Below are 16,099 nucleotides of genomic sequence, written 5' to 3' on the forward strand. Positions count from 1 at the left end.
CCAGCAGTTTGGATGCCGCGGTGGCCCAATTCTTCCTTTCAGAGGTGAGTCTCGGTCCCACAACAGATTACTGATTCTAAATTATTGTTGTGTCTTGAAGAGGCGGGGACCGTCGGGGTGGCATGTAATATCAGCAGGACTGCGTGTGTCTACTACCCCATGGGTTACAACTTTTTCCAGACAAGGCTCTCTACTCTTCCGACCACTAAGTAGAAGAAAATAACCTTGAAATGTCGGAAGCCTTGAGCAAATAAATCAAATGACTCAGTGCCATTGTTGGTCATTAACCTTTGGCGGGAATGAGAAGATGACAAGGGTGACTGCCAGCTCTCCTTGAAGGACAACGCTCGCGACACACCTGATTAGGCAGCAGAGCAGACATTAACGACTCTAGTAGCATTTGGCATCAGAAAGCGCTAAGAAAAAAAAATATGCACGCATGTTCAAATGATGGGTCGCTAACATTCCGGCACATTTGAAGCCTGATCGTTAGAATGAGGTGCTTTGTCTGTCCGCTCTTTGAAACAATTTGAGGACACATCCTGTGTGTGTGCGCTCCTAATTGACTGTCATCAGAGGTCATTCAAGCAGGAAATAGAGGGGGAGGGAGGAATGACAAAATGATCTCTATTCATGTCCCTGTAATTGATGATCACAAATTCTGGACACTTTTTATAACAATGTAGTGTAATACACAAGGCGTTATAGAGACACTTAATAGCTCCTCGTGCACATGTTGAACAACAACTCAAAAGTGAGGCGGTGGCTAATAAGCATCACTTATTGAAATACATTTTGCTCAACTCATCTTGTAACAAACATAAACTGACGGGGAAAAAAAAGACATTTACTAGACATATACCAGAAAAGTCCGAGCATGCATGCACAAACTGACCTTTCGCCGAAAGACCTGTCTCCCCTTAAGCGGGTTACTCGTATATGATCATTTTAGCATTTTTCCTCTCTTCCGAGTCAGCAAAGGCCCGATCGTTGGATGACTCGAAAAGATTATCCGAAGCAATTGTCATGTGAGGTGTGTTAAGAGGGATTTTTCCTCCCCTGATGTGCTCAGAAAACTCATCGAGTCAACGATCATATTTGTTAAATCGGTTCACTCTCTTTCCATGGCCAATCTTTTCAGTCAAGGTTTTATGATAGATAGATTTTTTTGGGGGGGGGTTTCTCTTTGTAAAACTGGTTATGCGTTCAAACCATAATTAAAAATGTGATTCCTATTCAAGTGTTGTCAAATGTCACTCACAGGCGTTGCAAAATGCGTCTTTTGCCCGAGGTTAGATTGGACAGGATCTAGCTCCCCGCAACGATGAACGGGAGAAATGGCATCGCAAATAAGAAGCATGGGTTTTAAAATCAGAACAACCTGGAAGTAAACCAGCATTATAGAATGGACTCAGTCTGACTTTGACTGTTCCTGACGAGATTGATGCTTATTGCCTGTACTTTTAGGTCTCATGTCATATTATGTTCGAATGGCGCTTAGAGAATTGGAAACAATAAAAGGCCCCACAAAAGGTGAATGCTGATACCAAACAAATGAGGACGTCTTGTCTCATGCGGCTCAGCGTACCCTCAGGTCCTCATATTGGCATTTTCTAAGTGCAAGATTAAGGCAGCCATTAATCTTGCAGGCAGCACTGGTTTGTGGGAAAGACCTGTCAGTTCAGGGCTAAATGATACATGGACCTTGTCACCATTCTGGAGGAGGGATGGATGGATGAAACGACCAAAATAAAAAAACCTCACCTTCAGCCTAACGGGCCTTATAACAACATGACCTGAATAACAGATCACTGCTGTTGTGCAAAACCAATTATTTGGCGGGAGAAAATGTGTCACTGCTTCTCCTTTCCCTGCAAATGCACCCGCGATGAATGCTACAAACCACACTCGGAGAGGAAAGGGATAGGGCGGGGGGATACTGAGCTAATACATGAGCTATATCAAACAAATGAGTGTTTCCTCCGAGGTTTGGATGATTGAAGTCTTACCAGTAATACCATCACATCGCCTTAACGGAAAGGTATTGTTATTTTAATTGGCGCGTCAATCAAGAAACTGTTGACCTCCTGTCTCTGCACACGCTGACCCTACGATCCAATTTTCACTGAGACTGAATAGAATTTTCCTCCACAAGTTAAGGTTCAAACGACCAATGCAACCAGAGCTGATGGTGCCGGGCCGCCACAGCAGGCCTCTTGGCAACTCGCATACTGTCCGTGTACAGCGTGTTCCCGATGGTCTGGGCAAAGAGCCTGGCGCCATATTGTCCAGCAAATCTGTAGAAGGCAGCTGACGGTTCCCAGGTGCACGAAGGGTGAGCAACTGCCGCTTATGAGGGGGGGGCATGTTTGTCAGCATGTGAGGGTAGCCGAAGCTCAAAACAAGAGTCGATACAATAGAATTAACAGAGTAGGCTGTTTGGCATTGGCAGTCAAGATTTGTTACATTCTGCTGCTCATCCCACAAATGCATATGCATTTCAAATGGGAAAATAAACAGGAATAATTTGCGGTTGTGAAGCATTGTCACAATAGAGAAATTATGTTTATTAATACAGAAGACAATCATGCTCAGTTGGTGACCTTACTTCGCTACGTGATATCAAAATATTAACTATCGGTATGATGCAGTTCAGTTCCGTCATGGTTTTGCGTGGTAGAGGAACAAAAATTTATTAACAAAATCAATATCAGGGGTACTCTGGAAAAACTAAATTGATTGCAATAATAAAGTCCTGAAAAGACCAAAACACCAGAAAATAAAAAACACCTCTATGAGAAACAAAATCCGACAAAGGCTGACTGAAACCAGAGAACTAAATAAATACCAAAAAAAACTAACAAGTAAGACAAGACTATTTAGAACATAAAACAAAAGCAAATGTAATAATTAAAAAAAAAACAAAAAAAAAACAGAATCACGATAAGTGCAGTACACCAAACGATGATACTAAATAAAAACTGCAAGCAGCGATGAATGTACCTTTCTCCAAAGTTCTAATCCAACTTTGAAATCATCCTCCACACACGTAAAATTGTGTCGCATTGTCTATGCCAAGGTAGGATATCTGGTTTCTACCAGTGCTCATTTGGGAAAATTTCCTAGAGTAAAAAAAAGAAAAAAATTGGACAGCAATTTTGCCTAAAATGGCTGCTTCAAACAAAAATGGCTGACTTTCTTGACACTTTTTCATGTCGCCTGTCATGATGGATGCACTTTTTTTTCTGACTAAAATTCACACTTTGGCTGGTCCTGCAACTTTTCTCAGGTGCGAGTTTGTGCGTATTAAAATTAGCCCTTACTGGCACCCAAATCCCTGTACCCTGATCGTGTTGACTTTCTGTGCATTACTGCCACCTTCTTTCTACTGGCGGTAGCGCAACAATAGTATTGGCTGACTTCCGAGAAAGTAGAAGAAGAAATGGAAGGAGAAGAACAGAATTAGTAGTCGTGCATTACCAACCTTCTTTATTGCATGCTCAAGAAGATATTTGCTCTTAACAGAAAATCCAAGAATCAGTCCACCGCACATGATAAGAGTAATAAGAACATTTTTCCTCCTGATGAGTTTGGTCTTCAAAAAAATATTTTCCTCACTTTGACAAATCTTTTCACGCGAGATTGAGAATGTGAGGCAAATGCGTTGACGCCGTGTGCACACACACTTCCATACACTCGCAGCTATGTACTGTATGGGAAGGGATGGGATTTACTGTCTAAACATGTCCAATCAAGACGAGAAGGAAGGGGGGAGGAAGGGATGAGAAGTGAGAAGATTTGCGGAAATGTAGAAAGACAGGCAAGAGAGAGTGAAAAAGGAGGGGTATATATACACTTCTCTCGATGACGAAAAGAAAAATGAGGGTAGACAAGGAAGAAAAAAAAAAACATCAGAGGGAACAAAAAGTCAGACGGCTGCAGACAAAATCAAATAAGAGAGCAAATACAAAATTGGCTGCCGTTCTGTAAGCAAGATGCATGTATTTGTGCGATGACAGCAACGACCCAGTAAATCAAATAATGCATTTTCAGCCCCCCTAAAAGGGACAGTTCGATTTTCTTGTTGTGTGAGGGCTCGTCGACACAACCAAGGGTACGCACATGCAGGCCCATCTGAAAAGTGGATGGCACAACAATCTCCAGGGCACAATGCTTCACTCCACCCACTCATCTCTGCTGGGAGAATGGAGAGACAGGGAGAAAGGAAAATAGAGAGGTGGGAGGGCAGAGATCTACAGAGGAAACGCCAGAACGAGTGGGTAGAGACCCACATCTGCAGGCGAGACAAGGAAGAGAACAGAGAAGGAGTGCAAGGAAAGGAGGAGGAGGAGGAGGAGGAGGATGACACAGCGCAGAGGCGAGAAAGAGGAGTGTAACGTTTGCGTCACATCTGCAGTGGAGAAGTGCCTGACGCCATCAAACGCCTGCTGAATGACAATCTCCTCTCCTCGCTGCTCTCAGGTGGCAGACTTACCCCTACCTCTTGGTTTTTTTTCTCTTTTCTGGGAGATAAGCACTTTGCCTTCAGTGTCCTTCAATGTCCTTGAAACTCAAGCGCAGCCGGCTGACAATCGCGGGTGATTCCTCGTCTCTTAAAAGCAGGGATTCAAACTCGGGTTAGGGTTTAGAAAAGGGGTTATGAAGTAGGATGAGGGTTTGGCAGTAGCCTTCCAAACTACGGTTCAGTTTTGAAAGTAGGGTTTCAAACTAGGGTTAGGGATTTGCAGTATGGGTTTAGTGGAATGGTGTCCAACTAGGATTACGATCAAGAAGTAGGGTTTCAAACTAATGTTAGGTTTCAGAAGTTAGGTTTCAAACGAAGGTTATGATTTAGAAGAAGGGAGTCAAACTTGGGTTGGGGTTTAGAAGTAGGGCGTGAAACAAGGGTTAGGGTAGGAAATTGGGTTTCAAAAGAGGGGTTGGGTGAAGAAGTAGGGTTGCAAACGAGGGTTAGCCTTATGAAGTGGATCTTCAAACTAAGGTTAGGGTTAAGAAATAGGGTTTCAAAATTAAGGCTAGGGTAAAAAATGGGGTTTCAAAAGAGGGTTGGGGTTTACAATTAGGGTTAGGGTTAAGAAGTAGGGTTTCAAACTAGGGTCAGGGTTTAGAAGTGGGGTTTTAAATGAGAGTTAGTGTTATAAAGTAGGGTTTTAAATTAGGGTTGAAAAATAGGGTTTCAAAAGACGGTTGAGGTTTTCAAATTAAGGTTAAGGTTAAGAAGTAAGGTTTCAAGGGTAACAGTTTAACATCAGGCGTTTCGAACTACGGTTAGGGTTGCTTTTACCCTCGAGATGTCCAATCAATAACACACACATGAAAACATGGAGAGAATGCAGTCATCAATCAGATTTCAAAATGAGACGAGCTCAGTCGGGACTTTCTGCTCGTTTGCAAGTCTGAGGCTGTTTTAAACCTCGATAGAAGGAAGCAAAACAAACGCATGATGAACCATCAACAGGTTATAGCCGCTTAATGATGATGGCAAGGTTGCCAAATGTCATAAGCAGCCTTCCTCGCCACACGCTCAACAAAATAAATGGGATTATATGAACAAATTGGACGGGAGGGAGACACACTACATTTTCACCGGGGTCCGGACTTTAATTACAGATTAGCTTGTGTAAAAAAATGCAAACGATATTATTGGAAATTAAAACAAGCTACTTCAAGTAATGCATTGTGAATAAACGAGTGTTGTCTAATAGCATGCAATGTGATGTGCGGCACAGCCTATGGTTGTATTGGTTAACATTTTTGGTACAGTTCACGCTATTTTCAATGTTTAAATAAAGTATTATTTAGTGTATAGTTCATGAAATTTCTATATATTTAAAATTCTATCAATTGAAAGGTGTACGGAACATGGTATATAATGAGTTTTATTTATTTAGTTATTTTTTGGCACCTTAACAGTCATCCTGTCAGTACCCTCTTGGATTGATAGAAAGTCAGACAAGAAAAATGAAAATGTAATATACCGCTCTTAGTTTGGCCTGTTTGTTACGCTGCTATTTCCAAGCGCAAACGCCTCAACTGAAGCCACTGTTGCTCCCAGGCTCCCTGTGCAATCCACCACTTGAGTCATGCTGCCTACTTTCCTGGAACTAAGTGCAATTTCTAAATAGCTACTGGTGAGTCAAAAGGCAATAAATGAGCATTAACATTATAAACCACCCCGGTGTGTCTTGCAGGCATCGTTAGCGCGTCGGTGTGACATTTCCGAAAATCAGTCGTTTGGCGCTTTGAGGCAATCAATGTCGGTTCATTCTCTAATAGGGCCAAGATACGTTTAGCCTAAATGCCACAAAGAAGACGTGATCGCTGGTAGCCATTGATGGCCCTATCAATAGCCGTGTTGCGAAACGTCAAATCAATTTTGTGTATTGAATTCATCTGTCCAGATTTTTTTCATCAACTGCAAAGAGAAGTTTGAAAAGTGAGCGGCTTCTCTCTGTTACATCGGACTCTTGATGCTAATTGTCCCCGTCGCATTACATTAATATTGAATCCATAAGCTAGCAAAATGAGTAAAAAACAAACCACGTACAAAAGTTATGGACTTGTCTGAACCGTTCCGTGGCGGGAAAAAGGTTTGGCACCACCGATTAAAATGTATTGAAAATTGTGGGGAGAAAATATTTGTTATACTTGAAGTCACAAATGCAGCAATTTTTTTTGGAGGATCAGGGTTACTTGCTAGCTTTGTTGTGCTAACTAAAATCGTCGCCGTAATTGTCAATAATTTATATTTTAAAGTTGCCCCAACAAAAAATACAAGTTGTGTTTTTTATATCGTCTATACAATACATGGCATAAGGTAACAAATGAAAATGAAAAATAAACTTCTCCACTTGGAAGTGTTGAAAGAAAATTATGAAAGAAATAATTATTGTATCAGACATTATTGAAAAAAACTCTTTTAGTACGGTTGTGGATGGGAAACATCTTGTGTCCCCGAATCTGTCAGGTCATCGTCCTTAATGCGCCCTGGTTCACGTTGTGACAGATTGCTGCTTTCTCTTTTTTTTCCCTCCTGTCTGATAAGACCTTAAACATCTCTGTTGACCTCTGCGGAGGTCCAAAAAAAGTGACAATCCTATTTTGACAAAGTCGGAAGTCCAAGGTAGAGATATGAGTCTTAAAATCCAGGGACTAAAAATAATGTAATTACCGAACGTGAATTTTTTAATTTTGTTACCTCCCACCTCGGCGGCTCCCCCCGCTTTTACTGCACCACTGGATACAGTCGTTTGTCGTCCCTTCTCCTCTCCGTCAGCTCTATCAATTGTGATGTGCAATCAATCACCTGTATAGAACATTAATCATTTAGGCTGACCTTCACGCTTGTAATGACTCTTTAAGAAAATCACATTTGCTCCAGCTAGGTAGATTGTAAATGTTAAACAGATTTCAACATGTTGGTCAAATAAACAAAATCCAAATCAGGAGCTTCATGATTGTCAAAATGCAGCGGCACATGAGATTGAGGTTCGTCAAACAATGTGCTGCCCTTTTGGCGTAAAGCTTGAGATGATCACAGACCCAAGAAGGAATTATTCACCTTTCAGGACAAACCCGGGTGGTTTGCACAAGTGATTCTAGCAGCTTCCACTGATTGTGCGGCTGACACTTGACAGAAAATGACTGGCACAAAGGGCTTTAGTGAGTTACACCGCATGCTGAATAATAACCAAGCTGTTAATATGACAGATGGCTGTTTTTTTTTCGCATGGTACAATATGACACCCGTGGTGATGAAACAACTCGAGAGACCTTGCAGAAGTGACCAATCAAATTATGGTGTGGTTTTAACTGCAGGCACCCTGAGGACCTGAAGCTGCTTGAGAAAGTAACGTGACAAATCACGGGGGAAATTGGAAATGAAGCAGGTTGGATTTGATTTGAAAACAGGCTCTCGACACTAAGGACCTTCACAAAAACATACCTGTCATAATGTTGTGCTCATTCATGCGTTAGTCACTAACAAACGCTAAATGGTCGTATTTTTTTAAAACAGCATTACTACTGAATTGTAATTGCAAATGCTTTGGAATAGAAGACAACGATCAGAGGATAAATCTTTGATGATGAGAGCGGTAAACGCCAACAAGTCGCTGTTCTGCTTTTTACAAAAAGCACACCCCCGGTTTTTGGTGGAACAAACTGAAGATGTACGGCTGATTAGTAATAAATGAAAAAAGCATGAAACTATTTTTGTATGTGTTCAAAAAGAAGAAGAAATACAGCCATCTATTCATTATCCAAGCCGCTTATCCGCACAAAGTTCCCATGCGTGCTACAATCTTGAAATATTCCGTTTCGTGTAGTGAATCCACTGAATTAGATTACCTTTTTCATTCAACTACTGAAATAAGCTTTATCTAAAAAGTAGCAACTAAAACGTATGTGTGTGTGTGTGTGTGGCACAGCATTAAAACAAACGTTCGTTTCCTTGAAAACTCTCCCACCCTCCATCTCCCGCTCTCATCCCTGCTCTTGATCCTCCTTCCACTTCTTAATCTCGTCTATCTCTCTGTGGCTAATCTCTCGCTCCTCCTCACGATGCAGGAGACGAATTAAAGTCAAAGAACATTCAGGTATCTGCGGCCACTGAGACATTATCCAAAAGACACGCACACGCATTTCATATGCTCCATTTTAAGTGTAATTGAGGGTCTTCTCAAGGCCGCTTCTAATTTTGGAAAAGGGAAATTGACTTGTTTGTGCCTAGAAATATCTAAGTATGAAATAATGATTAAACACGAAGCACTTGGCAACATACTTTGGCATTTAAAGTCAATATATTATACACTGCTCAATGTTTCAAAAGATCAGAGCATGTTCTCCGGGTTTGGCAAATTGTCCTAAGATCTGCAATTACCTGGCGACAGGTTAAGGATGCTAGCCGCCTTTCACCCAAAGGCGCACGGGACAGGAATTATTCAATATGAATGTCCTCCTTTCACATATTTTCTTCCAAATTGCATATGGAGGCCTCACGTGACTGAAATTCTTTTTCCTTTGCCACTTGTTTGCTAAATTCTGCAGATTTCCGCAGGGGTGAGACATGAGCCCAAGAAGAACACATTTGATGCAGCTCATGTCTGATAAAAGGAATGTCACTAAATAACAAGTCATACCATCTCGAAAAGAAGTCCAACTCTTGCTAGGATTTTGATTTGCTTAACTCTCTACAGTGCTTTGGAACAGAACGTATACTATTTATGTTGACACTTCCGAGCTAAGGCAGCACACAAATACAAACTTTATTTCTGTTCCATGTGTGCGCTTGCGTGTGTGTGTGTGTGTTGCAACTCCACCATTTCTTCCCGCTCCACCACTCCTTAAATCTATTTTTTTCTTATTTTGCCTTTCTTGAGTTTTCCTGTCAGTCAACAATGCTGTTTTTCCTCCCCGTGTGTATGTACGTGTGCACATGTTGGAACAAGGAGAGAAGCTTTTGCTTTTCACACATTTCATCTTGTGTGCCTGTCAGTATTTTTTTTTTTAGCTTTTCTGACTTTTTTCCCCCCCTGTCTCTAACTCTCTGTGTAAGCACCCCAATAGTGCAGTAATGAGGCATATTGGCATGACAGAGTCTTGGGAAGGTCACGCTAAATGGAGGCATAGAGGAGGAAAGATGTGAGTCGTATGACTGTGAGCGCCTAATCACAAATCAGAATAAATCTGCACTAAATTAGCATAGTAGTCAAGTATCATCCTGTAATGACCTGCGCAAGAGGCGGGAGAGGAAGCAGCAGAGCGCACGACGAGAGACGTGAGTAAGAGGAATATCGTGGATAACGCCGATCAATCCATCGTCATCGACACCCAGTGGAATGTGGAATTTCTTCAAAGTGAAGAAGAGGCAGCAATTCATTCATTCAAAACATGACGCAAATATCAGCGCTAATCCACAAAGTATGTACAAATTAATTTCCTTCGTCAGATCATTGTTTAACTCATTTACTACCATTGACGGCTAAAGACGTCAAAGATCCTTTTTTTTTTTTACTCGGCGTTAATCAATTTTATCACTCGCAACTCAAATACCTTTGAAAAAGATTCAGGGGGGAAGATGATGTAACAACAGTTGTTTGCTTTTGTGAAGTATTGAAGATTTTTGTCTGGTCGGCATGTGTGCAGACTTTGACATGGAAAGTCAACTGGAAAGGATTTTGCCGGTGTAATAAATTAAGCGCATTAAATAATGGATCGAACATGATTTGCCGGTGGCGTTGTGTTGCTGTCGGTGCGCAATGATATATGATAGCAGTATACCAACTTGAATGATGCAGTGTTTGGTAACTCAAGCACGATTTATTTTTTTAATGTCAAGTAGTGATTTTGAACCCTTACTTACAGTGTAATAACACAGGGCTATATATTTCTGAACTGTCAGGAGCTATAAGACACAGCAACAGGCAAAGATTTAAATGAACATTTAACATTTAATAAGTTCAATTACTCCGTTTTCGAGACGTAAAAATTAAAATGTCACAAAACGACTCAACAAAAAAGCATTATTTTCCGACTCAACAAAAAAGCATTATTTTCCCGCTGATTCTCAGGTGCTTTGGGATGAAACACATTGAACCACGGATGCCATTCACTTCAAACTGTCCAACCCTTGTTATAAAAATATCTGAGGCTCTCCAATGTCAAGGCGGTTAGAGAAGCGGGGCAAGGGGCGGCTTAACCTCAACAGAGAGGCTGTGAGAGTGCAAACAATAAAATTGGTGTTGATTTGAGTGTTTGTTGAGACCCCGCCGTGCTGAGATGGCTCTCTGCGTGAGGAGCTCTTTCAAGGCAGTGGAGTGCACGCACCTTTGACTGAGTGCATTTAATTTGAGCGTGTGCGCTTCAACTCACGTTAACGCGTTAAAAACACAGCGGCAACGAATATACAGTTGAAATGGAAAATGCACGGAGGTTTTTGCCGGACACTAACGGAGGAGCAACTGGTTGTGTTATGTACCATCCTAGAAAAAAAATATGGGGAGATTTTCTTGCAGCGCAATGAAATAATAAAATGTTGCACCGCCGCATTAGCAGTCTCCTTCTAGCTGCGGAATCAATGACAGATAGCACAGCTGCCACTCAGCTATCGAGGCCATGCTGATAAATCCATGAGGGCCAAGCTCTGCGGGGAGGCTGTAATAGTGTTAATGGGACGAGGGGCCTGCTGCAGTCGCTGTGATTAATGTGGAGTGAAAGTCCCCCAGGTCCAGCCAAGTGTTCACCTTTTGTTCCCTGAACAAAGAGGTCTGAAATGGAATCCGCCACGGCAAGTGAAGCAAACCTCCCGCGGAATCGGCAGCAATGACGTCGGCTTTCTTTCACTCGGGAGTTTGATTAGTTTTGAATATCATGTGCAACGTACTGTCGCTGAGCTCTAATCAACACACTGTCCCATTCTTTGCGCTTGACGTGGGGAACACGGTGGGCTGGAGAGCATCCATTTTTGGAGAAGCGGTTTCCCAACCGCTGTTCTGCAGCATGCGCGATCGAGGTCAACGAAAATGTATCCAATTTGAATTAAATGATCCAAAAATAATGGACTATGAATAATGTGGCTATGTCAGCTACGTGACAGGCAAAACATTTTAATGATCTTCCAGTAGATGGCAGCAGATACAATTTGATCCACCTGTTGTTTCCACATTTCGTCCTGAGTAAATTGAGCTCATCATTATTCCGACATCTATTTTTTTTTTTTCGTTTGGTGGCGTGCCTTGACATTTTTCTCTGTAAAGATTGGGAAACAATGCAGTGCCATTACCACCATTACGGCCCCCACGAGAATGACAATTTTCCATTTCGTTCAAATCTGACAGCCAGGTTTCTTTTTTCTGTCATTTTCTGTTCTGCCTCATTTGAACACTTATTGAAATAAATTAGACCACGTCAACATTGTCTGAATGCAACACTTGGTTGGTCACGTTTGCGGCGCCCCCCATTTATTCTGCCTCATCTCTCACCCTGCCAAGCTCCCACTTTGTGCAACGGAGTGCCTGTTATTATGCTAATCGCTGAAAACAGATATCATGATGGGTTTCCCTGAAAGATCACTTTGATGTGACAGTGATTTGGTGCATGCAGATGTACAAAAAAGGGGAAAAAAACACAAAAAAAAGGACAAGAACAACAAAATCGCCACTTTCTGTTTTCCGAAATCAACACACTTCAAGTGCATGAAGGGAGCACGGGGGACATGAGACCTTTAAATCCTATTTCCAAGGTCATTTTTGTCTCATGTCTGTTTTATATCCTCGGCTCTTCTGCTGGGGGGGGGGGGGGGGCTTTGTGTTGCTGGCACCTAATTTGACAGCACATGATGGACACCTTCAAATTTGAGGGGAATTCAAAGTGATGGCAATAAAGTTCAAATCCTTTTTGGGTTTTGTCGACCTTGATGAATGATGGTGGTGCAATTGGGTATTATATGAAATTTGTCACTTTATGGAGATTTGTGTTATGGGTTACTTTTCTTCCCAATTTACAGGTTTAATATATGCACTTACACAATAAACGTGTATAAAAAAAACGTTTATGATTCACAGACATGCTTTAAGTTCGCAGCAAGAAAAAAGCGGCCAAACTGATTGTGCAGAGACTATGGCAGACAAAAGACAACAATGGAACTTCTAGATTGGAATCACAGATTACTGTTATCTGCATGGAAATTAATCCTCTGTGATCTCAATTTAAGCAAGGTGAATTGATTTAAAGGCTCGGGAAAAGTAAGTATTTATAAAATAACTAAATAAAATTGTGGAAGACATACTGTGCACTCAAACATAACACATGTAACAAGCAGGCATGTGCACGAATAAACCACTCGTGGTGTAAGCACACAAAAAAGCCCAAATTTAATTTTTATACATCAATATCTAAAAATAATAATTAATTGTGTGCAATTCTCCTCATATCGCAAAATTTACCCAAGTTTAAGTATGTGAAAGCCAAAGGGGAAAAATAAAGCATGACCAAAAATATTTTTCAGCAGAATGTCAAATAGAATCAGGCGACTTCAGTCTACGCAGGACTGTGACAGTTTTATAAAAAGCAGAGAAAAGAGATAAAAAGGGTGATTAACTCGATGCTCATTAAAGATACATGATTGACATTGAATATGTTTTTTTCCCCGCAATATCATTATTTTTATTGAACCCACAGCGCCAATATAATGTCACTATTACTTGTACACAACATGAGTGGGATGTGGATAATGTTTTTTTCATTCCTCAACATGATATTCTTTTACACACAACAGCATTACTGATTTGCAGTGAATTTAAAAACAGTACATTCATTTCAATTGTAGAGAGCGTGCTCGGCGTGTTTCAATTCTAGATCATCAAAATGTTCAAGTTTAAAGTGAGGACTAGTATGTTTCGCAATAAAAAGAGGTACATTTAAAAAAAAAAAATACACTGTACATTTACAGTATATGCATTTGTCAATGCTGTTGCGATTACTGTAATATTCTATCAACTGCTGCTTATCAGGTGTGCCTACTTATAAAGAGGCAATTCGCTGAATGAAGTCTAATCACTCCTGTATTTGCATGCGAGTGTGCTCGATGGCGTTGCTCAAGCAGGAGAGGGTTGTACAATTGTGCAAGATAACCTGATACTGATTTCCAATGCACTGTGAAATACGCTGTAACGCCAGTAGTCCAACACAATGTGTTCTAGGGTCGATCTCTGATTGATGATGTCTTGCGATTGCCAACAGGTTTAGTGCAATTCCAAAATGTGGGTAGGATACCAATTACGCACAACGTCGGGTGCCCTGAAATGTGGACGTTCTCCCTATACAGTGGATCTAAGAAGTCTACACACCCCTGCTCAAACCACACCCACGAATATTCCTCTAAAACAGCGGCGAGTGATGACACTGTGATTTTGTGGGAATGTTGCAAAAGTGATCATTTGAAAAACGGGCAGTGATTTATGTGAGTAAAATGTTATCATTGTGAGACAATGATCAGCGTCTTCGCATAAATGTAGCCCATCTGATGTCAAGTAGGTGGTGTCCTCATCGAAGGAATGCGTGTACTCACAGTTCAGAAGACGGCATCGTTCCCGTGTATAGTCAACGGCAGACGACGCAGACGACGCAGACGACGTGACGTTCCAATGAAGAAAATTGTACTCCAACACAAACGCTCCACAGTTCTGAAGTGCAATAATCTTCCTTGAATGTCCAAAGTCCTTGTTCACTCCTGTGACGTAGCTCCCGCCATTGGCTACTTCATCTAACAAGCTACGAAGGTAGCTAGCTGTGGGTAACTAACCGGCTATGCTAACCGTGCGCTGTGGCTTGGTCTGGAACATTGATGCTGTTAGCTTTAGCTATGTCTTTTTTTCCTAGCAATTAGTGATCACTTAGGTACTATAAGAATGTCCGTAAGAAACATTCGTCACGTTTTTTATATTCACTTTTCAACGAAACACACGTTACTCAAATCAGCTCTTCCTCCCTTCTCAGTCTTCGCTCTGCTTCTTCTTCGACGGTGAGGCATGCGCAAGGAAAATACATTACACTTGCAATAAAATAATGGTTAAACAGGCCGTTTGTTTTTCTTTCAAATACATTGAACTTTATTCAAATGTTTTTGATTCAACACAATCACTTCTATATTCCGCTTTGTTTTTAGAACATTATTAATACATTTTATTTATTTATTTTTTAAAACAAAATAAACAAATTGTTCATGAATTGTCAGCCCAAAATAATAACTGGGTTTCATAAATGAATATTAATTATTTAATAAAACTCATACTAGGAACATTATTAAAGTAAATTTGAGCAAATGTGTAATTTCAGAACTGTATATCTAATAGGTAGCCCTTTGCATTAATCAGTATCCAAGAAGTAACTTGTGGCTTAATAAAAGGTTAGGGACCCTTTTGGGACAAGGCTGTGCTGCAATCAAACAAATTAGATTCAAACTCAAGTTAGATAGGAGTCAGCATGAACCTGCCATCATTTAAGTGCCTCTGATTAACTGTGAAGAGATTTCAGATGATCTAGTGGGGTTTTACTGTCATTTTTTCCCTCTCCTTTGACTGCTACGTCAAACTGTTCTGTCTGCGGCAAACGCCAAAATGTGCATCCTTAGTTTCACCAGACTATAACAGATTAGGGAGAAAGGAAGAAATATAGGAAAGGAAAACATATCAGGGGAATCTCAAATAGTTCCAAAGGAAGCAACGCCTTTTACCAGATAACATGCGCTTTGTTTAAATGAGCAAATCTCCAATGACATCACATCACAGCAAGAGGTGTTTCCAATATCTTATTTAATAATCTTCTTGCGCTATATGACAGAGGCAACATATAAGCAAAATCTCTCGAATGTAAATAATCCAACTTTCAACTTCCTTCGTGGAGCTGCGTCTTTGTTTTGGCAGCAACCCTGAAGAGGAGGTTGCAGCAGGGAAACACGGTGACTCTGCTTTCATAACCAAGTCATGACAAACTCACAAGAGCGCCCTCCATGCATGACTCATAAACGATATTATTTTTTAAAATGCTAATGAACTGAAGATTATACAGCGTGAAGAGCGAGGTCGAGCAAGGAAGAGTGAGCGAGTGTTCCTCTGTATCTCGCTTGCTATTTTTTTTTTTCTTTTTTCAGCCGGAGCTGACAGTCACGCTTTCTCACTGAACGTATGAGATAGTTTTCAAATAATCTTTCTTTACCCGCTTTAGTATTTATGACTTTGCGATGACTCAGAGCGAGAAAAAGAGGGAGTTTAGATGGCGAAGCCTGCAGCGCTGTGAGAACGTGCACCCCCCCCCCCCCCCCTCTTCCTCGTCTCTGTGGTGCAGTGTGAGAGGGCTAAACAAGGTTAAAGAGAAGGTCAAACACAGATGGACTCACTTAATCGTTCCGCTGTCATTCGGGCCGTGTGAGGCAATGTTCCCGGAGGGTACACTCAATTATTTGTCTAAGCAGAATGCACTGTGTCTTCCTTTTTAACTTGAAATTTAAAATGAGCAAAACGGGAAGGTGAGACTGACTGATGGCATCTTGTGGACACTCTTTGTGTCTTTCCGATTCACC

At 41.1% G+C, this 16,099-nt stretch overlaps 1 long non-coding RNA gene across 1 annotated transcript in view; it reads right to left on the reverse strand.

The window, feature by feature from the left end:
- Positions 1-14,662, reverse strand: part of LOC148323608 (uncharacterized) — a 30,796-nt gene extending 16,134 nt beyond the window's left edge. The window contains exon 1 of the long non-coding RNA XR_015846485.1: positions 14,090-14,662. This is a non-coding gene — a long non-coding RNA (uncharacterized LOC148323608). The remainder of the gene's footprint in view (positions 1-14,089) is intronic.
- Positions 14,663-16,099: the final 1,437 nt, after the last annotated feature.

The sequence above is a fragment of the Idiotropiscis lumnitzeri genome, chromosome 14 (assembly GCF_059441095.1).
Source record: "Idiotropiscis lumnitzeri isolate Australia: NSW breed Sydney's pygmy pipehorse chromosome 14, RoL_Ilum_1.0, whole genome shotgun sequence".
Lineage (NCBI taxonomy): Eukaryota > Metazoa > Chordata > Actinopteri > Syngnathiformes > Syngnathidae > Idiotropiscis > Idiotropiscis lumnitzeri.